General features: G+C 38.1%; 1 long non-coding RNA gene across 1 annotated transcript in view; it reads left to right on the top strand.

Moving 5' to 3' along the window:
• LOC141580763 (uncharacterized) overlaps positions 1-24948 on the top strand; it is a 415102-nt gene that overhangs the window by 126434 nt on the left and 263720 nt on the right. Inside the window, exon 3 of the long non-coding RNA XR_012513063.1 lies at positions 10278-10380. This is a non-coding gene — a long non-coding RNA (uncharacterized LOC141580763). The remainder of the gene's footprint in view (positions 1-10277; positions 10381-24948) is intronic.

Genomic DNA, 24948 nt, shown 5'->3' with positions numbered 1-24948 from the left:
CTTATTTGACTGGTATCTTTTGAATATACCCCTTTAACATCGTTTCCTCCTTGTCTATCCTTCCCTCCCATAGAAAACTCTCCTGCATCTGTGTATTGCTTTATAAATGATCTTTCACAGGTACCTTATTATAACTTGAATTCTGTTTTTAATTCTTTCAAAGAGATGCTCTTACCCTCAAGACCACTAGAAAATAAAAAGAAAGAAAAAAAATCTCAGGAATTTATGGCAGTTTGTTAGCATTTCTTACTGCTTAAAATACACATTTGACTAGAAAGTAGGAAAAACATTTGCTCTTTCAGGATTTGTGTATAAAATTATCTTAGGTCTCCAGCATGGCATTCAATATACATCCTTCAACTCTTCCCCTTCCAAACTTGAGTTAGGCTTATTTTAACTTTTTATGTAGCTGCATCCTGTAGCTTCATGACACCCAAATTTATGATAAGCCATTACTAAGTTGGTTTAAAATATACATGTTAACTTTAAGAGAGTGAAAATTAACCCATTGTCTCTTTTGTATTTGACCTAGAAAATTACTATAACAGTGTCTAATAAGGAGAATAATTTGAGGCCAACTTTCCTAACTAATATTTTGATTATAAAGGGAAGGCCCTGGAGCTTTTCTATTTCCTGAAGAAAAACCTCTTAAATTCTACTTTTCAGAGATGACCAAACCAGGCTCTAATGCCACCTTGGCAGCTTTACAGTCATAGAAAGAGCTAGAAGAGACCATGTGTCACCCATTCCAACCCCTTCATTTTGGAGAGACACTGTGTAGCTTAACTAGGATCACAGAGCTGTTTAGTGGCAGGGTGGGGCCTAGAAACCACATCTCCTTAATCATTGTTCAGCGATTTCTCCAATTCTCTCAATGCCTTTCTTCCTACAGCCAAGATTTACAGGTTTTACTGACACATATGCTGATATTGTTATTCTTAATTTAAATAATTTAAAGATTGATGGCTAAAGATTTATTTCATTGAGGAAATTCTATAGGCAGTGCCGGGGGTTGTGTCACATTTATCAAATTGAAAGAAAAAATTGAGGGACAAACTAGGTGTGTTTGGGCTCATATTTGGCATGAGGATCAGCATTCAGTGCCCCAATTCATTATCTAGTTATGGAGACGAGTCTAGGGCATATATGAAATGAGTGAACAATATATAGCTGTTTTGTTAAGTGATAGAGTACATGGTGCAGAGAAAATGTTTATTGGGCAGTGCAGGAGGAAGAAAAGGTTAAATCTAGGTCCTGAAGAATGAGTATGGCTTTATATGCATTTGGAGAAGCAGGGCATTCCACTAAGAGCCAGCAGCAGCTGTGAAGCAGTGAAGGGACAATGCGCAGGGTGGAGTGTCTCTTGCAGGTTCATGGGTGCCTGGCGAGGAAGCCAGTCAGACTGGAAAGTAAGCCCAGTTGGTAGGGTGTGGTAAGATTATGCAGGGCCTTAAAACTGAGGTAGAATGGGTCAGACTTAGAGACCACAGGGAGCTGCACCTTGCATTCTGAGCTACAGCATGTCTTACCAGGGGCCTGTTTGATACTGTCACTTGGGCAATGTTTGGCAGTATGCGTTTGAAGGGTCTGGAAAACGACTTATGAAGCCCTTGAGTATCTAGGCAGGAGATGGTAAAATGACAGAGATAAGTAGAGATAGAAAAGACGAAGAAACTATAAATATATTTCAAAGGTACAGTTACTAGGGTAATTGTTTAGATTTGGTAGATTGAGAGAAGAAAGTATTCGAAGTTGGGTCCTGGAATTTTTGCCTGGGTGACCAAGCTCCAAGAAGTTGGTGTCTTGAACTCCATTCCCAGCGAAGATTAGAGTTTGAGCTGATTGTTCTACTAGAACCTATTCCTGGTTGGCAATCTTCCTCTACTCCTGTTTCAGATTACAGAGCTATTGTCTTAAAGGCATGCCTTATTTCCCTTACGGAAAAACTATTTGTAAAGAAGTTAGTTGGTTCCTTGTACCTGCTGTCTGATTATTGACCTTGCCACTTAGTTATCTCGTTGTTAAATACATAGAAAAAGATCCCAGGAGCCCATTAGTCTCCATAGGTGGGTATGTATTTAATCTTTGGGAGAAAACCAAATTACTTACTGAGAATGTTTGTTCTCTGACTAATAATGTAATCATGTTGATCCACCCCTTATGCCCAGTGAATTTCCAAAGATTTGGCATTGAGAGAGGGGCATTAAAAGTTATTTAACTCATATATATGACTGAGGGAACCAGTTGGAGGATCTTGGTAATACTCACTAGGAGACTGATGAAATTTAAGAAGATTCTAAGGCACAGAGGCCTGCAAATTTTTTACAGTAGAGTGACCTTTTTTTTTTTCTGGTCCAAGGGATATTTGATTCCATTACTGCCATATCTTCTTCTCCTGATACAGGCTGAAAATAAGATATGTTTAGAAGAGGGCTGTGCTGCAAATCTTTCTAATGCCAGAAAACATTTATGTAGTGAAATATTTAATACTCTCAGTAATCCTATGAGGAAGATATAATTATCATTCCCATTTTACAGATAAAGATATGGAGAAAAGTTGAGAGAGGTGAAGTGAGCTGGATGTTGAACCCTAGCTATTTAACTTTAAATCCTGACTTTTCTTCACTCTACTTTGGAGAGCTTGGGCAAGAAGTCAGCTCAGCAAACCTGCCGACTTGTTTACATGTTTTATTTTTAAATTATGTGACATAGGTTCTTTATGGTTTGGACTTGTGGATTACAACATGCAATTCAGAGGGTTGTATATTACTCTCCATTGACTATTAGCTCTTGTGAAGTAATTAGGCTACATAAGTCTTTCTTATAGTTATTTAAGTGATCTAGCAAACCCAAATTCTGGTTTTGCTTCCTGTAATGTCCTGCTTGCCTTGAAAATAAAATGAGTATTCCATTTCTCTTACTATATTTAGCTGCGTGGAATGGTAACTTCTTGCTTTTTGGGACTTTGGCTCAAAGCCAGGTTCGTTGTGCAAGAAAAAGGTGAAGTGGCTGGATTTAGGTCGTATCTTGTGCCAGCAATTTTTGCAAAGGCAGTATTTTGACCCAAATGCAACCACATAGCTCTTGGAAATGCTGGTTTGCAAACACACTTGGTGTCGTTTGTTGTTTTGTTTTTTCTCCCCCCATTAAAGTTTCCTGATCAGTTTGCCTTTAGAACATGTGTAAAAGTGTTCTAAAGTAGAATTCTGGCCAGGTGTAGTGGCTCACCTATAATCCCAGCACGTTAGGAGGTCCAGGTGGGAGGATCGCTGGAGGCCAACCTGGGTGACATAGAGACATCCCTATTTCTATAAAAAATAAAACCAATTAGCCATGTGCCTGTATTCCCAGCTACTTGGGAGGCTGAGGCAAGAGGATTATTTGCACTCAAGAGTTCGAGGTTGCAGTGAGCTGTTATTGTGCCATTGCACTCCAGCCTGGGCAACAGAGACTCTGTCTAAAGAAAAAAAGAGTCCTGTGACATGAAAGTGTGATACATTCTCTACCTTAACCTGTGGCAAATCATCAACATTGTTCCTCATTTTAAATTTGACGAAGATATGCTAGGCACCAAAAAGAAATTGCTGTTTCTTCTGAATGTGATAGAACAGCCGTCCCCAAACTGTGGCCCCCTGAGGCCATTTATCCGGCCCCCCGCCGCACTTCAGGAAGGGGCACCTCTTTCATTGGTGGTCAGTGAGAGGAGCACAGTATGTGGCGGCCCTCCAACGGTCTGAGGGACAGTGAACTGGCCACCTGTGTAAAAAGTTTGGGGACGCCTGTGATAGAATCACCAAGAAGACACTTTGGTTCTTTCTTCCTTGCCCCTATCTTCTTGACAAAGGCCCATTTAAAACATCTTCAGAAAAGGCATCACATTCTGGAAACCATCATTCTCAGCAAAATGACACAGAACAGAAAATCAAACACTGCATGTTCTCACTCATAGGTGGGTGATGAACAATGAGAACACATGGACACAGGGAGGGGAGCATCATACACTGGGGTCTGTTGGGGGGAAATAGGGGAGGGATGGCAGGGGGTGGGGAGTTGGGGAGAGATAGCATGGGGAGAAATGCCAGATATAGGTGATGGGGAGGAAGGCAGCACATCACACTGCCACGTGTGTACCTATGCAACAGTCTTGCATGTTCTTCACATGTACTCCAAAACCTAAAACGCAATAAAAAAAATCCTTAGAGTCCAACTTCTCCTTATTATTAATTCTAGTGTTTAGCAACTTAGATTGTATTTAAATAACAGAAAAAAGCAGTTGATGGCAAGGTTGATCCAATTCTGTAACCATCTTCCTGTTTGTTTTGGCCAAAATACAGCCAGTTGAATTGATTTTATAGACATCAGCTATTTAGATGGAAGTAGACACCAAATGGGTGATGTGACACACAGGTCACAGTGAAAGACCAATCCTTATTATCAGAAACTTCATCCTTTACCTAATCTAAATCCTGGAAGATGTGATTCAAGTAAACTTCCTCTGAAGCTGCCCTAAAAGGAGGCGAAAATAGCTTTTTGCCATTTACTCCAGCCTGGGCTGGAGTAAATAATAATAGCTTTTTGCCATTTACTGTGCAGGGAACCTCCATATATAGTGGAAGATAAGGACAAGAAACTTTGTATCTTTAGAATAAATCATCAGAGACTCCTTTGCAGCTCACATCAATTCAAATGACCTAAAGTTGTTCATTAAATGAAATAATACTTGTAAACAATTGAGGACAAAACCCAGCAGTCCTAAGGGCTTAGTAAAAGTTAACTATTATTATTTAAATAATAATCATGAGACTTTGGTCCCAGAGCTTTAAAATCAGCCCTCCACTGTCTCAATCCCTGCCACACAGAAAAGGACAAAGGAAGGTGATAGTTCTAAGACCCAGGGAATGGGAGGGGAACAAAGCCATTGGCCTAACCATTGCTGCTGAACAACTGCCATTACTTTAGTGAGGAGGAGTTCTTAGTCACTGTCCAAACCTCTCTGCGTCATAGCTGCAATCCTGTTTCCATTTTGTTTAACCATGTAGTAAGCTATTTCATACATATCCACAGTTGACTGCGTCATTCTCAAATCCTCTAGGCCCAGTTTAAGATCCCATTCCATTAGAGGTATCTAATGGAATACCAGAGACTCCAGATGGCCTCTACCATCTCAATGAAGGGCTAGTTTTGGTTGGGTCCAGCAGATACCTAAAGTACTTGATCACATGAAATTAAGTGACAACGCCACACTAGTGATTTAAACAGGGCAGTGGCATTGTCTCTGTGAGAGCTGATGAAAGGATGCAGCTCTTGGAAAAAATTCTCACCAATGAACTCTTGTTAGCAGTCTTTTGCATTTATTCGTGTATATAAGTCACAAAGATCATCAGAATTCTCCAAGGTCCTTTTAAAAATATATAATTTCCTTTGCACTGCCACCTGATACTCTGATTCAGTAAGTTTGATGTGGGACCCAGGAATATATTTTAAAAGCTTTGTAGGTGATTCTAGGAGGCTTTAATCTAAATAATTGAGCCTTTCCAAAGAAGTGATTTATCCTGAGTGAATGGAGAAGCTCTTTGAGCTTTCGCAGTTTGCTCACCTATCTAAAATTGTAATATTGCAGTATTTTGTGGAGCTTTGGAGGGCTCTGATTTAGTTCCAATATTAGCCTTTTTGAATTAGTTACGTCTGCTGTGAAGTTCATAAGCCACACCCAGTTCTTAATTGGAATTTCAAGATAGGACAGGCTCAGGCTCTTTTTTTTTTTTTTTATTTTTTTTTTTAACTTTTACTCTAAGTTCGGGGGTACAAATGCAGGTTTGTTATACAGGTAAACTTGTGTTATGGGGGTTTGTTGTACAGATTATTTCATCACCCAGTTATTAAGCCTAGTTCCCATTAGTTATTTTTCCTGATCTTCTCCCTCCTTTCCTCTCTACTTCGAAGGCCACAGTGTGTGTTTTTCCCCTCTATATGTCCATGTATCCTCATCATCTAGCTCCTACTTATAAGTGACAACATGTGGTATTTGATTTTCTGTTACTGTGTTAGTTTGCTAAAGATAATGGCCTCCAGCTCTGTCCCTCTCCCTGCAAAGGGTATGGTCTCATTTTTTATGGCTGCATAATATTCCATGGTGTTTATGTACCACATTTTGTTTATCCAGTCTGTCATTGATGGACATTTAGGTTGATTCCATGTTCTTGCTATTGCAAATAGTGTTGCAATGAACATATGCACCTATGTGTCTTTATAATAGAATGATTTATATTCCTTTGGGTATATATTCAGTAATGGGATTGCTGGGCCAAATGGTATTTTCATCTTTAGGTCTTTGAGAAATCATCACACTGTCTTCCATAATGGTTGAACTAATTTACACTCCCACCAACAGTGTGTAAGTGTTCCTTTTTCTCTACAACCTCACCAGCATCTGTTATTTTTTGACTTTTTAATAATAGCCATTCTGACTGGTGTGTGATAGTATCTCCTTGTGGTTTTGATTTGCATTTCTCTAATGATCAATAATTTGATCTTTTTTTCATAAGACTGTTAACCATATATATGTCTTCTTTTGAGAAGTATCTGTTCATGTTCTTTGCCTACTTTTTAATGGCTTTTTTCCTTGTAAATTTGTTTAAGTTTCTTACAGATGCTGGATATTAGACCTTTGTCAGATGCATGGTTTGCAAATATTTTCTCCCATTCTGTAGGTTTTCTTTTTACTCTGCTGATAGTTCGTTTTGCTAGGCAGAAGTTCTTTAATTTAATTGGATCCTATTTTTAAATTTATGTTTTTGTTGCAATTGCTTTTGGCATCTTCATCATGAAATCTTTGCCCATACATGTGTCCTGAATGGTATTGCCTAGGTTGTCTTCTGGGATTTTCATAGTTTTGCATTTTACATTGAAGTCTTTAATCCATCTTGAGTTAATTTTTGTATGTGGTGTAAGATATTTTGTCCAGGTTCAATCTTCTGGATATGGCTAGTCAGTTTTCATAGCACCATTTGTTGAATAGGGAATCCTTTCACCATTGCTTGTTTCTGTCAGGTTTGCCAAAGATCAGATGGTTGTAGGTGCGTGGTCTTATTTCTGGGTTCTCTATTCTGCTTCATTGGTTTATGTATCTGTTTTTGTACCAGTACCATGTTTTTTTGGTTACTGTAGCCCTGTAGTATACTTTGAAGTTGGGTAGTGTGATGCCTCCAGGTTTGTTCTTTTTGCTTAGGATTGCCTTGGCTATTCCCCCTCTTTTCTGGTTCCATATGAATTAAAAAAAATTTTTTTTTTCTGAGTTCTGTGAAGAATGTCAATGGTAGTTTAATAGGAATAGTGTTGGATCTATAAATTGCTTTGGGCAGTATGGCCATTTTCACGGTATTGATTCTTCCTATCCATGAGCATGGAATGTTTTGGCATTTGTTTCTTTCATCTCTGATTTATTTGAGCAGTGGTTTTTAGTACTTCTTGTAGAGGTCTTTCACATCTCTAATGAGCTGTATTCCTAGGTATTTTGTTCTTTTTGTGGCAATTGTGAATGGTACTTAGTTCCTGATTTGGCTCTTGTTGGTGCATGGGAATGCTAGTGATTTTTGCACATTAATTTTGTATTCTGAGACTTTTTGAGTTGTTTATCAGTTGAAGAAGCTTTTGGGCTAAGACAATGGTGCTTTCTAGATACAGAATCATGTCTTCAAACAAAGAGAGCTTGACTTCCTCTCTTCCTGGTCGGATGCCCTTTATTTCTTTCTCTTGCCTGACTCCTCTGGCCAGGACTTCCAATACCAGATTGAATAAGAATGGAGAGAGTGGGCATCTTTGTTTTGTGTTGGTTTTCAAGGGGAATGCTTCCAGATTTTGCCTGTTCAGTACGATATTGGCTGTGGGTTTTTCATATATGAATCTTATTATTTTGAGGTATGTTCCTTCAATACCTATTTATTGAGAGTTTTTAACATGAATGGATGTTGAATTTTATCAATAGTTTTTTCCTTATCTATTAAGATAATTATGTAGTTTTTGCCTTTAGTTCTGTTTATACGATGAATCACATTTATTGATTTGCTTGTGTTAAAACAAACTTGCATCCCATGGATGAAGCCTACTTGATCATGGTTGATAAGCTTTTTGATGTGCTGCTACATTTGGTTTGCCAGTATTTTGTTGAGGATTTTTGCATCGATGTTCATCAAGGATATTGGCCTGAAGTTTCCTTTTTTTGTTGTATCTCTGCCAGGTTTTAGTATCAGGATGATAATGCTGGCCTCATAGAATGAGTTAGGAAGGAGTCTCTTCTTCTCAATTATTTGGAATAGTTTCAGTAGGAATGGTACAAGCTCTTCTTTGTATATCTGGTAGAATTCAGCTGTAACTCCTGGTCCTGGCCTGTTTTTGGTTTGTTAGGCATTTATAACTGTCTCAATTTCAGAACTCATTATTGATATGTTCAGGGATTCAGTTTCTCCCTGGTTCAGTGTTGGGAGGGTGCTCAGGCTCTTCTTAAGTCATCTTCAGTTTCTGAGCCCTGGGCTGGTGGAATGTGTGAGGGCTAGCAATGCCTGCTTAGCTGATCTTCCCAGGTATGCTGCTGCAGGTTTAGCCTCTTTCTTGCTACAGGACTGCACAGGCCTGGAGTACATCAGTGGTCTTAGTCTTACTTTCCCACATCAGGCTTGAGTCCTACCACACACAGGTTGTATTTGGTGTACTAGGTGCGAGTGCTATGTGACTCTGTTGGAGCCTCTCTTTCCTTCCCCTGGAATGCTGGCTTCTGCCTCAGTTTACCAGTCTAATATTCCAGTTTTTCACTGGATCTGCTGCCTATCTTGAGCCTTAGCCTGCTACTGTTAGCCCACTGACTCACTGCCTGGCCCTTGCCCCTTCTTGCCTGTGGCCTGCTCTCTGGACTCTCTCCTATAGCACTTGGAGTGGAGTGTACTATGTGGCCAACAGTCAACTCTGGATTTAAACTGCCTAGGTTGGAAGCTGGCTTGCGCACTTTCTAGCTGGGTCAACTTGGGCAAGTGACCTAACAACTCCATAATTTCCTCATCTTATTTTCTTCATCTTTCTTATCTCAGTTTCTTCATCTGTAAGATAAAGAAATACAGTAATCCCTCAGTATCTGTGGTGGGTTGGTTCCAGGATCCCCCTTAGATACCAAAGTCTGAGGATGCTCTAGTCTCTTATATAAAATGGTGTGGTATTTGCATACAACCTACACTTGTCCTATATACTTTAATCCCTAAATTGCTATGCAAATAGTTGTTACACTATATATATATATATATATATATATATATATATATGTGCATTATATTGCATATATATATGGCATATATATGTGCAATATATTTATTTTATATATATACTATATATATACACTATGTTGCATATTAGTGTATATATGCAATATATTTATTTTTTATTACATATATGCACTATAAATAGTGCATATATATAAAAATATATCTCTCTCACATATATATAGTATAACAATATATTTTTTATATATACTATATATATGCAACATAGTGCATATATATAGTATATAGAGGCAAAATATTTATTTTTATTATATGTATATCTCAGATATATATAAAACACTACATATATAGTGCATATATATGGTTCATATATATATAGTGTACCTATATATATGTGCTGTATATATATATTGTAACCCATATATAGTGTTACTATATAGTGCACATATATATATAGTGCATATATATATATAGTGTAACACTATATATGTGCTGTATATATACAGTGTAACACATATATATAGTGCCTATATATGCACTAGTGTTACATATACAGCACATATATATCATATATATAGTGTTACACTGTATATATGTGCTGTATATATATACAGTGTAACACTATATATATGTGAGATATATATATATATATATATATATATATATATATATATATATGCTTTTTTTAAGAGACAGGGTCTCACTGTTGCCAGGCATGCAGTGATGTGATCATAGCTCACTGTAACCCCAAACTTCTGGGCTCAAGCAGTTCTCTTGCTTCAGCTGTTGGGACTGTGGGCACACATCACACCTGGCTAACTTTTAAAATTTTTGTAGAGATGGAGTCTTGCTTTGTTGCCCAGGATGGTCTTGAACTCCTGGCCTCAAGTGATCCTTCCGCCTTGGCCAAAGTGCTAAGATTACAGGCCTAAGCCACCATGCTGGGCCATTTGTTTTATTTGTATTTTGTTTATTATTATATTTGTTTATTTATTTTTGAATATTTTCCAGGTTGGTTGAATCTGAGGATGAGGAACCCCTGAATATGGAAGGCTGACTATAATAGTATTTACCTCACAGAATCATAAGAATTAAATGAGACAACACATGTAAGGTATGTAGAAAGTGTTCAATAAGTATAAGGCTCTCTCATTGTACATATTACTGGTTTGCCATCAGTCATGAAACTGCTGCCTGCTTGCCTATAAATTTTACGTATGTTACCTGCCACATTGAGTTGCGTTCACTACATTCTTTGGACATCGTCTATTGTGCTGCCCAGCACATTAGTTCCTAGCTGCCTCTCTTCCTGATTCTCCCACCACCTGTGCTATTGATGCAGGACGTTTTCTTGACCCTTCTGTCAGACTTGTGATGGAAATGCCCATTTATTCGGCCCACTGCACAGGCAGATGGCCAGGCATGGTGGCTCATGCCTGTAATCCTAGTGCTTTGGCCAAGGTGGAAGCATCACTTAAGGCCAGGAGTGACTCCATCTCTACAAAAGCGAGACTTGATCTCTACAAAAAATTTTAACCTCTTGTGGGAGTGAGCACGTGAGCGAGTGAGTGTGGGATCTGTCCAGCTGCTTTGGGCACCAGCAGGAGCAGGCTTCATGCTGTCCCCACGGCCAGACCAGGTGTGAGCGAGTGAGTGCGGAATCTGACTGGCTGCTTTGGGCAACAGCAGGAGCAGGCTCCATGTGGGCCCTGTGGTGCCCAGATTGGGGTGCCTGCAATCTGGGAAGCCTGAGGGGGAGTGTTGCAATGCTCTCTTACCTCTGCTGTCTGTGGACAGCAGTGTGTTATCACCTCACTGGGTCCCTCGCCTTGTTGTGTGGGGCAACTGCCCTCCTTCATCGAGGGTAAAGGGCCAGTGTGACAGACTTTTTTGGGTAACCCCACTTGGTGGATCCTGAGCTCTTGTCTGGAGTCCAGGAAGAATGAGGTCACTTGAAGGATGCTGGAGGTGGAGAATTTTATTTAGCAATGGAAGTGGCTCTCAGTGTAGAAGGGAGCTGGAGAGGGGACAGGAGGGGCAGATAATCTTTACCTGAAGTCTGGCTGTCTCTGGCCAGCTCTTCTCCAAAGTCCAGCCCTCTCTCCTCCAAAGTCCAGCCATCCTTTTTCTCTCCAGTCAAGCCACTTCTCTCCCTTACTGACTGAACCTGGGGTCTTAATAGGCACAGGATAGGGGCAATATTCGTTTGGTAAAAAGACGATATTCAGAAAGAACCAGTCAGGAGAGAACAGGCAAATAGAGATAGAAATTCTCACTTTTGGCCACGGGTTACAGGCTTTTTGGCTTGAAGGTGGGGTTTTGCTGTGGACCCACCCCGTCTGCCTAGAATTCTCTGCCTCCTGCCTCTATCACTGTTTTTCAGCTATTTTTTGATGAACTTGTGTAACCAGCATTGTTTGTAACTATTTGTTCTCTCTAGTTTTCTTATTTTTTGTGTCTTTGTTTTGTTTTTCGACTAAATTGTCTAAGTTCCTTCAATGTTATGGGCTTATTTTCCATTCATTCAACGTGTTATTGCCTCCAGTTTAAACCTTTTCCTAATCCTTTTCTCATTTAGTTGCTTAAGAAAATGAATAAGATCTCAAGAAACTAGCAATCTGTTATGGAAGGCTTAGTGAGCAGCTGCTGTTTTTGCAGTGTTGAAGATAAGGAAATAACTATGGGATAAGAACAGAAAGAGTATTCCTAATTAGTACCTATTAATATTTTGTGCCAGGCACTGATCTAAGGGCTTAGGAGACTATGAGTGAATAAAATGTATAAAGATTCATATAATATAAATTCTGTCAAAGGTGTACACAAAATCAATTGTTTTTTAATAAAAAATATTTTTGTTAAAATTTGGAGGGCAGAAATATTTTAAGATATGTTAATGATTAAACATATTATCAAGGATGGGAAAAGCAATTTTAAACATGCTTGGCAAAAATGCAGATGTTATTAGTGACATTTGCATTAGGAAATAATAACTATAATAAGTAATAATTGTATCAGTTTTATCTTGATATAAATTTTACATTTTCTAAAACCAAATTTTATAAAGAAAGCCATTATAATTTTTTCTTTGTAATCTGGAATCTTCTAGAAAATATTGATGAGGCTGTGAGGCGCGAAGATAAATTGTGTGTTGAGGAATTTACAAATGCTTTTTGACAGTGATCAGTTGTCCTCTAAGAGTGTTTGGCAATCTTTTGGATTCAGAATGTTGGATCTTCATTTGCTAATATTTCTGAGCAGAAGCGGGGGTGCTGATCCTGTCTGTGAAGAGTCAAGAGAGGTGGAAAGGAAGTGTGCTGGCTTGACGATTGTATTTTCTGCACACTTATGTGGCAAAGTTGTCTGGTGGGAGGAGGGTTTGTTTGATGATGGGGCAGCCAAATTGAAAGAGGATGCATAAGGGGTAGAGTAGTTTTGCCTAGGCTTTTAAAACACAAATTATTTGGGGAAGAGTCCACATCTTAATTCTTTATAAACTAACATCTTAATATCATAGGAAAGAAACCACATAAAACTGTTTTTAAAATGGTTCTATTTTAGTATATTTAAAGTGCATGTTAAAATACAAAAAGGAAAAAAAGGAAAGCACAGCTCTTATAAGAAATTGAGTGGAAATTTAGAAATCCAGAGTGAATGCAAGAAACTGTTATTGAAAATCAAGTCTGTGCTAGCACTTTGCCAAAGCCCCTAGAATGAAAAAGTTGACTAAGATGCATCTTCAGTTCCCCCAAAAACTTACCATACATTATTAGAGAATGGGGTGACATACGACACCAAATAAATAACTATTCAGGAGTGCAGATGGTCTATCATGATAGATTTCCACAAATTACATGGGAGTGACTGATTCTGGGAAGTTTTATCATCAAGTTTTCTCTCTTGTTTTACCCTTGTGCTTTTCTTGATCTTACAGTTTAATTGTACATGTGGCTTTTTGTTTAGGCTATCTCACATTATTTTGAGAAGTAAGAAATGTAGTTTAAAAATCAATCAATAAAGATAATCCTCTGATAAAGTAAGATCTGAATATATAAATCATAGTTACAGTAATCTTACCATTATATATAAATTATTTCTCAAACAAATGGGCCATTCAGAAAAAGGCTCAGAGTGAATAACTGGAGGGTTGTCAAAGGTCATAGTTTTTACTGCTTTGAAGAGATTATCACGGGATGATTTCCTCACAGTTATGTAACTTCAGTCTCCTCTACTCTGGCTGAGGTACAAAGAATCAGGAAAGAGGACAACTATGAAGAAGGAGCATTCTCCAGGTGGGAAGTGTAGTGAAATTAACCTTACAGTTACAGAATGGAGAAAATCAGTCCTGCCTAGGTGACTAGGGAAGGAGATGGTTAAAACTTTGGAGATGTCTAATCTCAGTAAGCAGGTCAAAGAGGTCAGCTTTCACTTAGTAGCTTCAGAGAACAATCAGATGAGTGTAGTCTAAATGTTTCCAATTCTAAAAAATCAAGGCAGGGAGAAGTTTTGTTTGGGCCTAATGGGAAACAGTTTCTCTACTCCCAACATTTCAACCACCAAGTATGTGGATTTTCTAGACCAATAAATTATCGAGTACTCTTCAGAGACCAACTGCAGATCAACAATTCAATTTAATTCTGATATTAACTACCCAAGGTTAGTGCAGACCCTGTAGGTTAAGGGTTCAGTCCCACAAGACTGCTCCCCACTTCAGATGCCAATCACAAGTAGTCGGTACCCAGGTTACCTATACTTCTGACCTGGCTACATGGACACCTCCTCAAGTCTGATAATTTGCTATAACCACTCACAGAACTCAGAGAAACACTTCATATTACTGGTTTATTATTAAGGATATTTTAAAGGATCCAAATGAAAAGTCAGATGAGTAGGTTGATAGGGCGAAGTCCAGAATGGTCCCAGATACAGGAACTTCTGTATCCATAGAGTTTGGGATGTATCACCTTCCTGGCAAGTGGACACATTCACCAACCTGGACACTTTCCCAACACCTTTGCTTATGAAGGCTGTATTATATAGGAATGATTGATTAAATCCCTGGCCTTTGGTGATTGACTCAATCTCCAGCTCCTCTTCCCTCCCTAGATGGGGCTGAGGGTTTCAATCCTCTGAACAGGTAATTGGTTCCTCTGTTAACCATCCTCCATCCTCCAAGACTCACCTCATTACCATAAACTCAGCTGTGGTGGGAAGTGGCTAATTATGAACAATGAAAGATGCTGCTTTCACTTCCATTACTCAGGAAATTACTAGTGTTTTAGAAGCTCTGTGCCAGGAACTGGAGACAAAGACCAAATGTTTATTTCTTATTATATCACAACATCACAGTACCTAAGAAGCAAAGCTATATTAAACAAGTACTGATGGGAGTCAAAGTTATATGTCGGAAGGGACCAATTTATTTGTATGGATTTGCTTTATTTATTTTTGTAAATAAATAAATTTGTCTTGCTGTGTTCCCCAGGTTGGTCTCAAACTCCTGACCTCAAGCAGTCCCCCCACCTTGGCCTCCCAAAATGCTAGGGTTACAGGCATGAGCCACGGCACCCAGCCATGCATTTTTTTTAAACCTAATTTTATGTAGTTTTAAAACTATATTTTATATATTTTATATTTTTTGTATAATTAGCAATGTTAATGAGTAGTTTTCTATTTATATTATTAGCTTAGTAAAACCTTCTTTTATACAATAAGAAAAATAATTGGGCTCAATTATTAATATATTCTTATTAATATTCAGTTATATTCTAAATTATTCTCAATTATTAATATTCTGAGAGGTATGTCTGGGGAAAGCCAATGGGAATATATTACCTAATTCAGGATTCCATTTTGTTCTCTAGTAACAACTACACAAATTGTAGGCATAGTGATCCTGCCTGGGAAGAAATAACCAACCTTGTAAATTTGAACCTACTGAGTGAAAGTAAGCATCAAATCATGGCCGGGATTGGTTGGCAATTACTATAAATAAAAAAATGTAACATGTTATATTATGATTGCTTACTCCCATATCCTCCATTAGGAGGATAAATTTTGTGAGAGCAGGGACTGTATTTGACTTATTTAAAGTTATATATATAGATCCTACATATGTATAATACATAGTTGCTATTAAAGAAAAAATACTAAATGAATGAGTAACTGGGGTAAATCACGAAGAGGGAAGCAGAAAGAGAGGGAAGCAAAAACGGGAGAAAACTGAACTATATTTAGAGATGTTCTTTCACTTATAAATGGGTTATGTCCCAGCAAACCCATTGTTAAGTTGAAAATATTGTATAAATTGAAAATGCGTTTAATGCGCCTCAGCTACTGAATATCATAGCTTGCCCTAGCTATGATGAACTGAAATATGCTTAGAACATTTATGTTAGCCAACAGTTGGGCAAAGTCATGCGACAACGTAGTATGATGTAGAGTGTAGGTGGTTTGCTCTCATGATCACGTGGCTGACTGGGAACTGTGGCTCAGTGCTGCAGTCCAGCATGGAGAGAGAGGGAGAAAGAGAATATCATATATCTTTCTATTGAATGCACATCACTTGTGCACCATAGTGAAGTTAAAAAATTATGTCAGGGACTATCTGTATTTTCATTTGTTTAGAATCCTCCTTGGTTTCTCCCATAAATGATTGACCCCATCTAGAAGGGGTTATTAAATACCAAAGAAAGTCTTAATTTTGTTTTCAAAGTACAGTTTTGTCTCTACATTGACAGCATGCTTCTTAACAGTAGGCTAGAAATTGGATTGGTGGTTTCTTTTAGTTTGAGAACTAAGACTTTGGGGCAAAGAGGTGGAATTTCACACCAAATTATTTCCTTCCCCTAAAATGCACCAAATTAAATAAATTGCCTCTAGGTAACCCTCAGCATGCAGGCCTATTTTATAGAGAGTGGGTAATGCAACCCCTTCCTGAAAGTGCCTATTTAATTCATCTGCATTAAGTGGGAACAACAAACAGAAGCGCTTTAACCACAAGATAAAGTAACTGAATTGCAAAGCCAGGAATGAGTCCAAGTTAGTACACATTAGGAAATGCCCTGCAAAATATAAAATGGAAGTCTTGCACCTTTGCAAGGATTAATGATTTGAAAATATGATAGCACAGAGAAAAAAACGTGTTAGGAACTTAGTGCCATTAGGAACTTAAGGCCATTTTCTAAAGCAGCCATTCTCACCCAGAGGGCAAAAGACGCCTTTCAGCTGGAGTGGCTTTTGCCATTGCCTGGTGCCAGGGAGCTGAAGCCTTGGCAGCTGGTTGCACACAGTTCTTTCCCTGCAGGAGTGCCAGTAAGGAGAGGCTTCCAGAGCATGTCTGCACAGGAGACCAGAGAGCTCAGGTTCTTAAGTTCTAAATAAGGAGATTTATTCTGACTAAGACTCCTTCTTAGTCAATCCTTGATGACTCCAGAGACGGCAGCGCTGTTAGTTTCATTACGTTATTTAAAAGAGTGTTTTGAAGAAAATCTTAATAGGGCCAGATGAGTATGTGTATTACATTACAAAAGAAAGTTCATTTTTCACACTTTTGTCATCATCAGTCCCTCTATTTTATATACCACTATCCTGACCTCTTAGGCTCTTCTAGAATTTCAGTGAGCAATTGCAGAGAGCCAATAAACGTTTTTTTAAAAGTACCAATTTTCAACAATAAATGTATGAAAATAAAAACAGTTTGATCATCTCCTCTTACCAAAGGTTCAGCATTCTTAGACGGTAAGTAAATAGAAGGTAATTTTAAGGTGTACTAAAGCTGGGCCAGAAGAAGTAGTCTGAAGATAAACAAGAGCTGGAGAGATAGTAGAAGCAGAGAAGAAATCCGGCTGGGATAGTCTATAACCCTGTGACCCCTAGCGTGGTCTGTAGAACAGCAATGGCTGCAACATCTGGCAGAATTCAGTCCCTTTATCCCTCCGACCCACTGAATCAGAGAATCTGATTTTTTAAAGGATTCCCAGGGGATTTGCATGTACATTGAAGTTTCAGAGCTCAGCTCTTGGATCCCTGAGAGGCAGGGTTCTGAGTAAATCTGCCACCACTGAGGCTCTCAAATGTTAGTGGACATAGGAAACACCTGAAAAGCTTGCTAAAAAAGAGTGTTGCGGGTCAAAGAGGTTCTGATTCCATAGACTTGTGTGGTACCTTGAAAATCTGTAATTCTAACACATTTCCCAGGGCTTCTGACACATATTTGAACCACATGTTAAGAAACCTCTACCACTGATTTTATGATATGGTAAAGGAAGACTATGCTTACTAAATACTCACGGAAGCAGCAGGCCATAAGAGGCTTTCTACCTGGGAGAAGCGTAATGGAGTTCCCTGTCTGAGATACAGTTACTGGTTGCAGGACTCCTAAGAACTCATCTTTCTAGACTGATCTGTGTTCTAATTACATCGAGCTCTTCACTTTCCCAAAATTTAGCCAAATGCTTTGCAATGCTGTTTTCTCTGCTCAAGTTTCTGAGAAGGTGTGTGCTAGTTGTGTGACCTCAAGCAAGTGATTTATAATGTGTTACACTCAGTTTGCTCCTGTGTAAAATGGGTACTGTAGTATCTGTCTCATGGGGTTATCGCAACAATTACAAGACAAATAGCCCATGTAAAATATATAGATAGCAGAGTTTATAGCATATAACAGATATTTAGTGCATGGTCATAACTATTGCTTGCATTGTTTTTTGTCTGGAACACTCCCTTTTTTCCTCCAAAACTTAGTTGCTCTTTGTAGGGTTCTTTGACAAGCTCCCCACCACCACCACAAAGTTGTGCATACATTTGTACTCTCACAGTACTTTTATTTTTCTCTTTGTGTCCCTTGTGATATGTTATTAGTTCCCTTTCTCTATGCTCAACTGTGAGCTAATAAAAACAAACAGCAAAAACAAACCCTCTGTGTAGTGTTAGCACCACACACATAATGATAAAGGCAAGGTGATTGTTTATGTGCTAGGCCCTGTTCTGAGAACTTTTAATGAATTAGCTCATTGAATCATCAGAACAGCCCTATTAGGTAGGCATGGCTGTTACTCCATTTTACAGATGGGAAAGCTGAAGCACAGATAAATAACTTGTCCAAAGTGATCCTATTCAGTGGTAGACCTGTAATTAGAATCAATTTAATAGCAGTCTGGTTCCAGAGTTCAAGGCAGCAGACACTCACTCAATAAAGGCTTGTTGAATTGCATTCCACTGTGAGTACACCAACTTTAGATGCTGTCTTCCCACTTTAAGAAATAGGCCACAGTAATCAAAACAGCATGGTACTGATACCAAAATAGAGATATAGACCAATGGAACAGAATAGAGGCCTCAGAGGCAATGCTGGACATCTACAACCATCTGATCTTTGACAAACCTGACAAAAACAAGAAATGGGGAAAGGATTCCCTGTTTAATAAATGGTGTTGGGATGACTGGCTAGCCACATGCAGAAAACAGAAACTGGACCCCTTCCTGACATCTTACACTAAAATTAACTTCAGATGGATTAAAGACTTAAACATAAGACCTAACACCATAAAAACCCTAGAAGAAAACGTAGACAAAACCATTCAGGACGTAGGCATAGGCAGGGACTTCATGACTAAAACACCAAAAGCATTGACAACAAAAGCCAAAATAGACAAATGGGACCTAATCAAACTCCACAGCTTCTGCACAGCAAAAGAAACAATCATTAGAGTGAACTGGCAACCAACAGAATGGGAAAACATTTTTGCAATCTACCCATCTGACAAAGGGCTCATATCCAGAATCTACAAAGAACTAAAACAGATTTACAAGAAAAAAAAACTAGCAAACCCATTCAAAAGTAGGCAAAGGACATGAATAGACAGTTTACAAAAGAAGACATATATGAGGCCAACAAACATATGTAAAAATGCTCATCATCAGTGGTCATTAGAGAAATGCAAATCAAAACCACATTGAGATACCATCTCACGCCAGTTAAAATGGTGATCATTAAAAAATCTGGAGACAACAGATGCTGGAGAGGATGTGGAGAAATAGGAACACTTTTACACTGTTGGTGTGAGTGTAAACTAGTTCAACCATTGTGGAAGACAGTGTGGTGATTCCTCAAAGACCTAGAAATAGAAATTCCATTTGATCCAGCAATCTCATTACTGGATATATACCCAAAGGATTATAAATCGTTTTACTGTAAGTACACATGCACATGAATGTTCACTGCAGCACTGTTTACAATAGCAAAGACCTGGAACCAACCCAAATGCCCATAGATGATAGACTGGACAGGGAAAATATGGCACATATATACCATGGAATACTATGCAGCCATAAAAAACGATGAGTTTGTGTCCTTTGTAGGGACATGTATGAATCTGGAAACCATCATTCTCAGCAAACTGACATAAGAACAGAAAATCAAACACCACATGTTCTCACTCACAGGCAGGTGTTAAACAATGAGAAGGCATGGACACAGGGAGGGGAGCATCACACACTGGGGTCTGTTGGGGGGGACTAGGGGAGGGACAGCGAAGGGTAGGTAGTTGGGGAGGGATAACATGGGGAGAAATGCCAGATATAGGTGATGGGGATGGAGGCAGCAAACCATATTGCCATGTATGTACCTATGCAACAATCCTGCATGATCTGCACAGGTACCCCAGAACCTAAAGTACAATAAAAAAAAAAAAAAAAAAAAAGAAATGGCATTCTGAAGGTGACTAAGGAGAAAGTCAAATCATTGATATTGTTTTAGATCAATAAGACAGTTTTCTGATGTGTCTTATTGACCTAAAACAATATCAAAACATCACAGATGCACAATGTTTAATGGGTTCATCCTGAAAGGACACCTCAAATCTGTTATGAAGATTGTAGTACCCAGACAATTTCAAAGATCAAGATTTTGTAGAAAAACAAGAGTAAATGAAGACTTCCTGACATGGTGATTTATTTCTTTTTTTTAATCTTTATTGAAATATGATTTACATAAAATAAATTTCACATTGAAGTATAGGGTTTAATGAATTTTGGTAATTGTATATAGCTATTATAACCTTTATCATATAAAGATATAGATAAATTCTATTACTCCAGAAAGTAGCCTTTGTGTCCCTTTGCATTTTATCTTTCCTCCTGACCTCTGGCTCCAGGTAATCATTGATTTTACTTTCTGTTAATGTAGTTTTTCATTTTCCAGATTGTCATACACATGGAATCATACAATATGATAGTTGTTTCAGTCTGTATTGTTTTGCTTAATATAGAGGGCTTTTGAGATCCATCTGTATTGTTGTTTTGATCAGTAGTTTTTTCTTTCTTATTGATAAGTAGTATTTCATATCATAGATATACTCTGATTTGTTTACCCACTCACCAGTTGATGGGTATCTGGGTTATTTCCAGTATTTGGCGATTATCAATAATGCTGCTATGAGTACTCAGGTAAATTTATTTGTGTGGAAATATGTTTTCATTTATCTTGGGTAAATATCTAGAAGTGTGTTTGTTGGGTCTGCCATACTGTTTTCCAAAGTGGCTATACTGTGTTGCACTCCCCAGCAATATGTTAGAGTCTGGTTGTTCTTATCCTTGGCAACACTCAATATAGTCAGTCTTTTTAACTTTAGCTATTCTAGTAGATGTTTAGTGGTCATTCTTGTTGTAGTTCTAATGTGCCTTTTCTTGATGAGTAATGATGTTGAGCATCTTTCTTAGGCCTATTGTACATTTGCATATCTTCTGTCATAGTCTGTGAAAATCTTTAGCTTACTTTAAAAAAAAATTGGGCTTTGTATCCTCTTTCTACTGAGTTGTATGTATTTTCAAAAATATTCTGGATTCAAGCCCTTTGTCAAATATATGGTTTGCAAACATTTTCTCAGAGTCTGTGGCTTGTGTTTTTATTTTATTTTAAATTATGGGGTTTTATGATGTATAGAAGGCTCATTCCTTCGTGGCTACTTTCTACATGGCAGCTTGAACTATGTATGCTTAGTTGGGTGGCAGTGGTGGCTGTATGCTGGCTAGCTCATGTTGTTGGTCACCCTGAAGTTCTTGTTAAGGCCCTCAGCCTTGAAGGTGAGCAGCCCTGGCTGCTGCTATCCAATGGCTTCATTTCCTTAATTGTGTCTTTGGACAGCAAAAATGTTAAATTTTTATTAACTTCATTTTACCTATTTTTTTCCTTGGTTGTGCTAATTGTGTCATGTTTAAGAAATTTTTTACTTAATCCAATGTCATGGAGATTTTTTTTCTAGAAGTTTAATAGTTTTTTACATTTAGGTCTACCATTTCATTTCTAATTAATTTTGAATCCGACATAGAAATTTAAACCCTGCTTCTACAAAAGTCCTCTCTTTTTGCTGATGTACCATGTAGCTCATCACATAACTCTGTCAGGTTAACCATGGCCATGTAGAAACTAGAATAAAAGAGTGTGTGGGTGTGAGACTCAGGCAAACATTTTAAAGCTGGTAGCTGTTCAGTTCCCAAGTTCTATAATAAATAATATTGTTTAAATTAGGCTTGTGAGTTTTTGTGTGTGTTGGATGTGCAGAAAGAATGCCTGGGAAATAACTTACGGTAGATATGGACTTCAGGTAATTTTTTAAAGTCATTAAACTCTTGGCAGATATATTTGAAGCAAAGTTAACTGGATAGAATAAGGAATGACTGTAGTGCCCATTTATGCCTCCAAGTTTTGTTGAATCTTAAATATTAGACCAAATGATATTGTTTTGCTTGGTTTTTACTTCTCTGCCCATTTCCAGGAAGCACAAACTCTTTATTTGAAGAGGACAAGCTATTTTCTTATTTCTGCAAATCTATGTGAAAAAGGGAAGAACCAATGGGAGAAATTTTCAGTCTGATGTTCTTTTTCCTAGCATGCCTTTTGCCTGTTACCACTCCCACATCCCCTGTTTCTAAGATAGTCTGAAATTTCAAAATGCCTACAAAAAGTTCTCTGTCTTTAGGTTGTTTGGAATTGTTAATTATTGGTGGCAATGGATGAGTGTTCAGCACCTTGGAACTTTTGCAAAAGAAACTTAATAAGGATACATTTGCTGTAGTTGGAAAAGTATTTGATGAACAGCTGACCTTTCAGATGTTTACATGAGTTCAATCTCTGAACTGCTAATGTTAGGAAGGTCCAAGTTCCAATTCAGACTCAGACACTGAATCCCTTTGTAGAGAAAGCTTTGAAATATCTTCAGCTGCAGTTTTCTCTCTCTCTCTCTCTTTTTTAAGGCTAACTTCACCTACCAATTAATTGGTTAATGTTTGTAAATGTTTTGAAAAGGTGAACAGCACTTTCTCAGGGAAGTGCCCTATTGTTCCCTCTCCCGATTGTGGTTTGCCATTCACCTGAGTAAGTGGATAAGCCATGGGCCAAGTTTGCATTGTAGAAAGGAAATGATTCTACATATACTTAGCCACGGGATGGAAAAATATGTTTCTTTCACATAGACTTTGTGAATAAAGCTTCCACTGTTCTGAGCGAAAAAAAAAAAATGCAAAAAGAAGCCTTGTTGTCTGGATTAGGTCACTTATAAATACCTTCAAAAATATTTACATAAATGTCTACTGACTAACCAATTCTCTGAGCACATTTCGTAAAAATTTCTTCTCCATTGCTTTTAGAAATTTGCTTTTTTTGGTCCATTGTGTCGTACATGAAGCCTCTTGTTCATGGTGCACAGTTGACTTAAAGAAGCCAATCCATTTAAAAGAACTGGGAAGGCAGGCTGGGGAAATTAGCAAAAGCCTCCTTTCTAATTGTGGCTTTTTCCCCTGAGGTCCTGTTTCAGCATACATTTTTTTTTTTCTTTCCTAGCATCAGTTACTTCATTGCTTAAGTGACTCTTTTAGATAAGTTCGTTTGTCTCTCATGGGCTGCTCCAATCAGCAAGGCAGTCTCACCCCAACTAGTGTCACAACACTCCTTTTGTGATTCTGGACATTATACAGAGAGCAGCAAGCCACGGTATTTCCGTATCTTCGCTGGAAATGGCATTTTTAAATTGCTCTAAATGCATGCATCATTTTGTGCTTGCAGTTGGAGTATAATGGGAATTATTAGAGAATCACATGTCTTTGCCATAGACTTCATCTGGTTCCCATGAAGGTAAGAAAGGACTGTGTTGTTATTATTGGAAATAGGCAAAAGAATTCTAGGGATCTCTATTGAAGTTTGATCACACTTTGAAGGTGTGTGGAGACCAGAGAGGTCACACTTAGGTGTTTTATTTGACCTATTTAGAGTAGAAAAAAATTTTTAAAGTTTTTTAAAGTTTTCTAAAGTTTAAAATTTAGAAGTAAAAACAAAACAACCCAAACTCCAAAGTTTTCAGCATTCTAGAGGTTTCACATTTTAAAAATCTGGAATTCCAGCTTCTTTTTAAAAATGGGAAGATGTGGCATCTCAAGATGTGCATTCCTAAGGGGCAAAATTGACTAGATCAGAGCAGCAGCTGCTTGTTTGGCAGGTCTGAAGGCTCAGATCACCAGCTTGTAGCCTGGAGATATCAGCTGGAGGGTCTGCATACTCTGTTACTAAAAGAAAGAGTGACTATCATGTTTTGCAGACCTATTTTCTGTTCAAAGGAAGGAAACTAAAGAAAGTAAAAATAATGATGTAAGATGACATATTTGAACCTTTATTTGGCTGTTTATAGTCAGAATGTCACAAGGTTATTTATCTATGAACAAGTTAAAATATATTTCCTTTGATTCTTCTGAGAGGAAGGTATAGTAGATAATCTGTTCCATATTATGCAGGCCTAAAAAGCAAATTAAATATTTTTCAAAATGGCATATCTAGAGGTTTAAGGCCTTTCAAGCAAAAACTTGACCACTCAGCAGCAAAATAATCTTCACGGCAGTCTGTTAAGAACCAGGATTATGTTTATATCTAGAGAGGGTAAAATGACAACTGGACATCACCAGTATCTTTTTACTGAAAAGAATGGGTCAATTTGTGAAGCAGGTTTTATTCTGTGATATCTTTCATTGATAATTCTACCTGTATCCACTAGATAGCAAATAGTATCTAATGGACAGAAATCGTTTCCTAGTCTAGGCTTCTTGGCATTAATTCTTCTTATTATTAGCATCCAGGTTTCCTACTGGGGTGTTTGTCTCTCTCCCACTGAGAGCAGTCCTGAGGAACTGGGGCGAGTGAATCAAACTGCCTTGGAATCCTAAAAGAGAAGCCCTTGGTTCTTACCTTTTGCTGCTGGGTATGAGCCAAGAAATGGGCATGTGACCTAAGCTTGGAAAGTTGAATTTTCCTGGTTAATTGAATCTTGAGTGGAATGGTGCAAAGTCGGAAGCAACAGTTGGAGCTAATGCATTCCAGGGATATTGCCCTGATGGCTAAGTAATCCCTGGCCTTGCTCCTATCCTGTTCCCAAATCTGGTTTCCTATATCCCCTGTCTATTTCATGAGATTCACCAATATTCTGTGGGGGTTTTTTCTTTAGTTTTCCTTTTGGTAGAGTGGTTCTCTGTTGCATATAATCAGAGAGCTCTAACTTACATGTTCAGGCTCTGACCCTGTCTCCCTGCTACCAGCCTTGTCCCCTCCCCACCATCTCTTGCCTGGAATATCATAATAGCCTCCTCAATGATCAAAGTATATATATATATATATATATAACCTTTGTGACCTTGTCTCTTTCTC

This window comes from Saimiri boliviensis, chromosome 1 (genome assembly GCF_048565385.1).
Source record: "Saimiri boliviensis isolate mSaiBol1 chromosome 1, mSaiBol1.pri, whole genome shotgun sequence".
Taxonomy (NCBI): domain Eukaryota; kingdom Metazoa; phylum Chordata; class Mammalia; order Primates; family Cebidae; genus Saimiri; species Saimiri boliviensis.
This window is presented reverse-complemented; position numbering and strand designations above follow the sequence as displayed.